Genomic DNA, 9,056 nt, shown 5'->3' with positions numbered 1-9,056 from the left:
ATTACATTTGTGCTGATTATTTTCGATTGACTTCCTCCCTTGCTTCTATGGATTATGTCCTTTATTTTTTTTTTTCTTCATTTATTAAGCGCAACTGCTAAAATATGAAATTTAGCAAAAAAATTCTTTCGACAATGAATTAATGAACAAACTAAATGAAGGATAATTAAAAATAAAACCATTGCATGTCTATAGGCACCCTCAAATACCTCGAAGGGAAGAGAATAAAAAGCAATTAATCTAAAGTAAAAGTAAAGGGGAACAAATAAATGCAGAGAAAGGAAAAGGATGCAAAGCTACAAATTTGTGAAATGAAACGTCACTTTACTAGATCTTTGAAAAGGATAAAACTTCACAGCGCCTTAGGCTCTTCACATGCGTCTGAGCTGTCTACTTGTTGTCGAAAAAAGGGTCTGGAAATATTCGATGAGGTACCTAGTGGTTGTTGCAGAGAAAGAGGAAGACTACTTCTGTGATTTAAAGATCAAGTGAACTGGACTCCATAGCTGGACGCAACACAGAGAAAATGAAAAAATTGTGAAAGGTTTCGCTGCTAGAATTCACTTTTTAAAAGCTAGCATTTTAGCAGTGAGTTAACAGTAAGGAACTAATATAAGATGAGCAGAGGCTAAAGTTTCTCTGTGCTCATTTCATTAGCAGAGACATTTACTTTACTTCCCCTACGCCGATTGAATCCTTTTTCATACAATCAGAATTTATTGTATTTATCAGAGTAAAATTAATAATGGTAAATAAAAAAGTAAAATTAGACAAAACATGTCCGGCATTTAACCACTCTTTCTGGTGCAATAAAAATTGTAGTTTTTCGTACATTACTAAATATGTAAATGCACAGCTATGAAGGTTCGCACATTTCAAGAAGTGATTTTGAATTTCAAATTCGGGCATTTATTTCAAAGCGAAGTATATTTTTCGAATGCATATGCATATGCCAAGCACTCATAAGCGTTGGGATATTTGGTCACAACTGTCGCCCAAAGCAATTTCTGAGGAGCTTAGTGTAAACACAGAAAATTCAATTGACCTAAAATGTTATGGTATGCTTTTAGAATAATTTCCGCAGCCCTCGTGCATTCAAACATATTAATTTATGAATACATCATCGGCTTAGTGGCTGGAACTAATTTATGCTATGACAAAAATGTTTTCATGTGCTGTAAAATAATGTTGAATTTTTTCTAGTCGATTGTTATTAGTTTTGAACAAAAGTATAAGCACAAGAACTTCAATATTTCAATCAATGTAAAATTTAATAGTTTTGTAGCACTGCAAAATGCATGCATAATTATTTTGGAATAGCGAATGCATGTAAATTCTCTAAAAGAGGAATGTGAAATTTTAAGAAATTGTAGTTATTACTAGGACCGCTCTAAGGTCTGTGAAGCTGTTAAGTACCAACAGCGAGAACAAGGAACGTAACTTTAGTCCTTGTACTTCTTCCTCATAATCGCTTACGCGAGTTTAGCCGAGTTTAATACAGTTGGACACACCAAGTGAAGGCAAGTCCTTCTCCATCTGATCTTTTCAACGCAGAGGAGACCTTCCTCTTCCTACTTTTAGACCTAGAGCGTTTGTACACATTCGAATGACATGACCCCCCCAACGAAGCCGTTGGAACCTTTTTCACTGCGCTAAGTTTATGTCGTCGTAAAGCTCACACAGCTCACAGTTCCATAGTCTACGATATTCGCTGTCACGAACGTGCAAATGTTCAAAAATCGTCCGCAGAATCTTTTTCTGAAACACTCCAAGAAACACCTCATCTGATATTGTCAACTCTCCAAGCTTCTGCGCCATACGTTAGGACGGGTATGATGAGAGTCTTGTAGAGTGTTAATTTTGTTCGTCGAGAGAGGACTTTAGGACTCAGTTCTCCACTTAGTCCAAAGTAGCACTTGTTGCCAAGAGAGGCTCTCCGTTGGATTTCTAGGCTGACATTGTTATCGATGTTAATGCTGTTTCCTAGATAAGCGAAGTTTTTGACTACCTCGAAATCATAACTGTCAACAGTGGCTTGGGTGCCGATATGCGACTGTTTGTTTGATGATAGGAGGTACTTCGTTTTGTTTCCCTTCACCACTAGGCCCATTCGGTTCCAGTACTTTAGATGAGCGAACGATCCGAGAACGACCTAGCATCCATTAGGATCACTAGTTTCATGTAGCCAAGATCCGTGCAGACCTCGTTAAAAACGTACGGCTAAGAAAATAATGAAAGCTTGACTTCGAAATCAAAGAAACGGACCAACTAAAATAGCCCACACCAGCAAAAGGGCAATTTCACTGACCATTTTTTACCTCTATTGAAGAATAAATTGGATTTCGTTGAGTCCGAAAAAATAGTTCAACAAAAATAGCTCTTACAGTGAGGATCGTACGCCACTGCAGAAAGAAAAGACGCTGCCTATCTAGCCACGCTGTATCGGAGTTACGCAGGCAGTGTAAAAAACGCTACCTTTTGTTAAAAAACGGAAGGAAAAGGTATTTTTTAAAGCAAGCAACTGAGAAGCCTGATTGTTTTGAAACTGGAAAGAGTTTCTGTAAGAATTAAGACAGCGATGTGGGGACTAATGTTCAGAACATTTTAATTGAGAGAGAGGACACTACTTTGCATGCAGACAGCATCGGAATTTACAAAAACGTCACTTTACTAGACTATTCTCTGACCCCACCCGCAAGAAGGATGATACTGTATTCTGTGTGTAAGGTTTCATAAAACGTTTTATGTCCTTCGTTGAAGATGAAGAAATTGATGCGAAAACGAGCTTCACAGCGGCAGAGGCATGATGCGGCGCCGCTGGCTAGATCTAGTCGAAAAAAGGATACAAACGCACCAACTCTGGATATATAAATACAATGAGGCACGTACTGGTTGTGGCAGAGGAAAAGGAAGATCCTTTCTGTGATTGAAAGATGTAGTGAAGAAGATGCCACAGGCGCTTATTGCGCCATCCAAGAAGAAGAAGTCAGTATTACGCGACTCCCACGAGGCAGCTTGCGCTCTTCGCCCGCAATGCGGCTTGGGTTTCGTTGATGGTATTCACGAGGCGAAAGTTCGGTAAGGTGTAAGGCGTAGCTCAAGCGCGGAGTTTCAAAGTGCATATTTCTTCAACCCGTTTTCTTTTAATATTCTTTCCAAAAATAAACATCAATAAATCTTAAGACTTCTTCAACTAATCAAACCTTTGCAGCATGCCCACCAACTGTGCTTCTTATACAACAATAGCAACCACCCAAAAGCTGTCATCCTTTATATTCCGAAAATTGGTTTCCAAATTGCCTTTAAAAATAGAAAAAGATTAAGTTTAATGATCTCCCACATGGTTGAGTAAAACTTGACTTCACCAATGAGAATAATTAAAAAGATGTTAATTTCACCTAAAAGTACTTAATCAAACGCGTTGGAGTATTCAAAATTACTCCTTTAACGTTTTGGAATTCAGTATTCAACCGGTTATAAAATATCCGGCAAAGTGAAGCTCCCAACGGAAATCCTGTACAACTCAGCCCACATTTTAATGGCAGGGCAGACCACAGCCTGGCTTTTAGTCACCCGGACGAACCTCCGGAAGCAAGCCAAGTTTAATTTTTGCACACTCCAACGACAACAACACCACTGTCTGCAACTAACGGATATCCGTCATTGTGCGGACAGATGCAGATGATAAATTATCTTCCAGTAGTCGAAAGGTGAGTGTATGACAAGAGTCGACACGACACGCTTCAAATTGTCGCAGCACACTGACGAACTGAAATTATTTATGGCACTCGCCTGTCAAACGTGAGCACTTGCGGGTATTTTTGTGAGTTTGGGAGGAAAGGTAGAGAGGAAGTTGTTGTGAAAAGGGGTGAGCGTAAAGGAGATGGGGATGAAGGAATGAAAATTTATTTATTTATTTTGTTTGTGAATGCGATAGCAATTCATTGGTTTACAGGTAAACCATCAATCACGAATTTGTATGTAAAACGTAACTGTACCTGGGGAAAGAAAAACTATGGTTGACCCAATACACCAGCAATGTTGAACTCATGGCAGATGGGGAAAATTAAAACATTTACGCAAATCGAAATTAAAACAAGATGAAATAAAAGAAGTCAAACTGAAATCTACAATAAAAGGTAAAGGATTATGAAAATAGTTATGCCATGGCTAGTTTTGTGTCTTGTCAACTATTTTTGTTTTTGGAAAACACACCTTTTGAGTAAATTAACTAATATAAATTTTTGGGGGCACTATTTCTCCACAAGGTTAGGTTAGGTTAGAGTGGTTGGCATTAAGCCAGGCATAGACCTTTTGGTCCCTAGCGATACCAGATGAAGTATTTCTCCACAAAGCGTTTATTGCTTTTTCATAAACAAAACAATCGTGTAACTCTTCTACAAAACCTACAAAAATAATTATAATTAATTAATAATTATAAAAATTTAATTAAAAAAAAAAACAAAAATTATATATTATTGTATTATAATTTGATCAAATCAGGGTGCACTACTTGAGATCTTGATTTATATATTAGGAGGTTGAATTAGTTTTAAAGGTGGCACACAGATGGCGCTATTTATCACTTTATCGCGTTGGCAATACTGAATATATATTCATGACAAAGCCTCATCCCTAGGCATTGTTTATCAGTATCTTTCGCTGAAGTATAAACAACGCAGTGTTTTCGTGCTCTGAGTATGTCAACTTTCGTGCCGTCGAAACGCAATTTGCGGGAAGCTTTGCTTTTCTGCTTCAATTTGAAAAAAAATACAGCCCAAGCCCGTGAATTGCTGCAGGAGGCCTACCCAGACCATACTCAGTCGATTTTAACATGTGAGTACTGGTTTCGACGATTCAAAAGTGGTGATTTTCACACCGAAGACAAGGAGCGTCTTGGCCAGCGCAAAAAGTTCGAGGACGCGGAATTGGGGGAATTGGTAAACGAGGACTCGTGCCAAACCCAAGAAGAGCTTGCTGAATCATTGGGCGTTGATAAATCAACCGTTTGCAAGCGTCTAAAAGCGATGGGAATGATCCAAAAGCAAGGACATTGGGTCCCGTACGAGTTGAAGCTGCGCGACGTCGAACGGCGATTTTTTACGTGCGAATTGCTGATCGAGCGACAAAATCGGAAGGGGTTTTTGCATCGGGTGGTGACTGGCGGCGAAAAATGGATCCACTACGATAACCCAAAACGCAAAAAAACATGGGATTTGCCCGGCCACGCATCAACGTCGACGGCCAAGCAGAATATTCACGGCAAGAAAATCATGCTCTGCATTTGGTGGGATCAGGTCGGCGTCGTATATTTTGAGCTGCTCCAACCGGGCGAAACAATCACGGGGGATCCTTACCGACTGCAATTGATGCGTTTAAGCCGGGCATTGAAAGAAAAACGGCCGGAAACGGTAAAAAGGCACGACAAGGTTATTTTGCAACATGACAACGCTCGGCCGCATGTTGCTCAACCTGTCAAAAAATACCTTGGAACGCTTGGCTGGGAAGTGTTATCCCACCTGCCGTATAGTCCAGACATAGCTCCCTCCGATTATCATTTGTTCCGGCATATGAGTCTCGATTTGGCGGACCAGCGGTTCTCCTCGTACGAGGCTACCAAAATATGGGTTGAGTCATGGATAGCCAAGCAGCGGCCAGAATTTTGGAGAAACGACATCCGGAAATTGCCCGAAAGATGGGCGAAAGTTGTAGCTAGCGATGGCCAATACTTCGAATAAAATATTTTGTACCGTTTTTTCACAATAAAGCCCCAAATCTTCGAAAAAAACCTTTAAAACTAATTCAACCTCCCAATATTTGTATGAGGCTCTCTAGAAATGCGGAAAAATTATGTAAATGTGCACCATTTATGTATCCTAATCTTTTTAAATAATCGCAAGCATGAAAAATTGGAAGCTTTTTACAAGTCTCAAATAAATAAAGCAGTTTCAAATGCAAGTCTAGTTTGACCTCGTATTAACTTCGTTATTGTTGTTGTTGTATCAGCACTACTAAGCCTTGTCAGTAGTGTATATCACCGGCCGCCTCCGTCTAACACATGTAAAGGTAGACTTGCTGTTTCGACAGGTTGGGTCCAGAGGGAGAGGGGTGTTAGATGAGTGGGTTTAGTGGGCATGTGAAAAAGTGGTTAGTGTCGTGCGGGGTGCTTTCACATGCAGGACATATGTTTAGTATGTCGGGGTCCATTCTGAATAAGTAGGAGTTTAACCTGCTACAATATCCTGTGTTACACGGGTCTCACAGGGACGCTGGAGCTCTTCATCTGCTATAGGTGGTGGTTGGACTGCGATTACGGCATTCGGTGGTCGGGAGCTTAAGAAGGTGGTAATGGTCTCCCCATGAATGTCGTTTAATATCTGTTTAAGCACTGTGTGGTCCAGTAGATGTCTGTACGTTTTGTCCTGGATCTCGTAGGCGTAATTGAGGAGGTGTCTCCTGAAGTGCCTGGGAGGCGCCTCTGGCTCAAGAGTCTGGAAGGGTGAAACCTGCGGTAGCACCCAAGCAGAAACTGTTTGCGTGATAATTTATTGTGCTCCTTTACCGGGAGCATCTGTGCCTCGTTGTGAAGGTGTTGAAGGGGGGGACATCAGGAGGCAACTCGTCGCTGTCCGAATAGCAGTGTTTGGGCAAGTCTGGAGCTTTATCCACTGCGTGTTACTCGTTCCAGGTCCCCAGACAGGCGCAGCGTAGTTTAGAACCGGCCGGCCAATTGCCTTAAATGTCGATAGCAACATTTCTTTGTCTTTGCCCCAAGTGCTGCCGGCATGCGATTTGAGGACCTTGTTGCGATTTTGGACTTTAGGGGCAATTGCGATTGTGTGCGCAGAGAAGAAGGTCAAACTGTCAAAGGTTACACCTAAAATTTTGGGATTGTTAACAGTCGGAATTGGTGTGTGATCGATTTTTACCTTGAGTTACAGTTTGATTTCCTTTGCCCAGGTGGTAAAGAGAATCGCCGTGGACTTTGTGGGGGAAAGTTGGAGATTGCTCGCAGTGAAAAAGCGGAAAATATCAGTGAGGTAGACGTTCACTTTAGCGCACAGGCTATCAATGTCATTGCCCGACACCATTATCGTGCAATCGTCAGCCTAGGAAACCAGGGAGACTCCCTCTGGTGGCAGGGAGAGCTTTGATATATAGAAGTTGATGCTGGGGCTGGGTAATGACTCGTCTTTAGAGTCCCTTAATCCGAGCACGTAGACAAAGTAAAAAAATTAAAAATGGAATATCGAGTGTGACTGCAACTCTTCTGAATTTAATATTTTAGCTTTGCCCACAGATTTGAATTCGGCAAATCATCAAACTTCAATAAACACATTTTACATTTGGACGAGAAAGGAAGTATCCGAGTATTTTGAAACCTGCACTGATGTGAAACGTGAATGTCTATTGGCACGACTATTTGAAAGGTAGACTATTGGTTGAGGGCATGAATATACATCTTCTTCTTTATGCCGATGATATTGTTTTCCTGGCATGATTAATAGCCTGGAGAAATAATCTGTGGTCTGCTCCTGGAAAGATGGGACTCGCGGCTACTCAGCGAGCGCTGGGCTAGGGCGCAAACGCGAGAAGTCACGAGATCCTTCTGGCCACAGGTAGATCGGGGGCGCTCGAGAAAACTTAACGGACATTGTAGATAAGTTGAGATTTGTGATTGCTTCATATCCTTTCGGTAGAAGCTGCCTGTAGAACGAGGTGAAATCATCAAAGCACCTTCTTCTCAGCTTCCCCGCTCTCATCGGATAAAGATTTAGACTGCTGAGCTCCCACTTTTGCGATCCTGCTGGTTGCGTTTAAATATCACACATCTTGTGAAATTCATCAGTAGCTTGAAGCAGTTAATACGAACGTAGTTAGCCACTGTTCGTCGTCATCCTCTAATCCAAAGCCCCTTCTTCTTTTTTCCAACTATCTGATTTCCCCCTCTCCCTGTATGGTTTCGAAATGGACGAACTTTGAATATTTGTCCAAACGTGCTCGCATTCTCCTAACCTGGAGAAATGCTGCGCTAAGTGGAATATGGAAGTAAACCCAAGCAAGTCGGAGATGATGGTCTTTAAAAATTGGAGTTACAAAGGTGAAGACATTAAAGTGGTGGCAGAATATGTATATCTTAGTGTCTTCACTTAGAAGCCAGAAATACTTCAGCAAAAGCTAGAATTGATTGTACATGAAACGATTTCCTAGCGAAGTCGTGCATCTCATTAAAATCAAAATGGAAGCTGATCCAAGCTGTGTGCCGAACTATTCAAACTTACGCCGCTCAAATTATGCCAAGCTTAATGCAACTACGAAATAAACCCTATCGTTTAGCGAGTTTATGAATTGCTCAATTTGACTTGTCAGTCTAACTTGTTGCTGCTTGATGTGAGATCATGCGCCTTTTGGATCTTAACTGAGAGATCATTTTTCAGTATGCGGCAGATGGTAAGGTGAGATATTTTCAGTTTTTTCGCCATTTGATTGGCACTTCGTTGGGGACTTCGCTCAAGTCGTTTCTTCGCTTTTTAAACCATTTCACGTGACGTTGCAGTCTTTTTATGACCACTTCCATGACGTTTGGTGATGCTACCTGTATCATTGTAACGAGTAATGGCGCGATAAATAAACACCATATTTACTTTAAGGTACTCAAGCTCACGAACAATCGCTGGTTGTGATTTTCCAACCAAATGTAATGCAATCACACTATTACGTTTGAAATCCATTACTGATTTTCTTTTTTCGCGTTTACTCTCGGCAAAATGCTTCCGCGCACTGATAACCAATACTCTAGACTGCCATTTAGCCAACTAACAGATAGCTGATGCCCGTGAACGAGCGGTCTGAAGTTGAAATTTATTGTTTACTTTTTTATGTATTTATATATTTAAATAAATTACTGTATAAATTCTTGAAATATAAGAATCAATATTTATAAGAAAAAACAAAGAAAATTACTACTACTACATTTTATATTTTGTATAATCATGGAGGAGCTGTTAAAGGGTTAAGCGGAGCTTTAAAAAATATTATATCATAGAAAATACACA

This window comes from Anastrepha obliqua, chromosome 4 (genome assembly GCF_027943255.1).
Source record: "Anastrepha obliqua isolate idAnaObli1 chromosome 4, idAnaObli1_1.0, whole genome shotgun sequence".
Taxonomy (NCBI): domain Eukaryota; kingdom Metazoa; phylum Arthropoda; class Insecta; order Diptera; family Tephritidae; genus Anastrepha; species Anastrepha obliqua.
Note: the sequence above shows the minus strand (reverse complement) of the source record.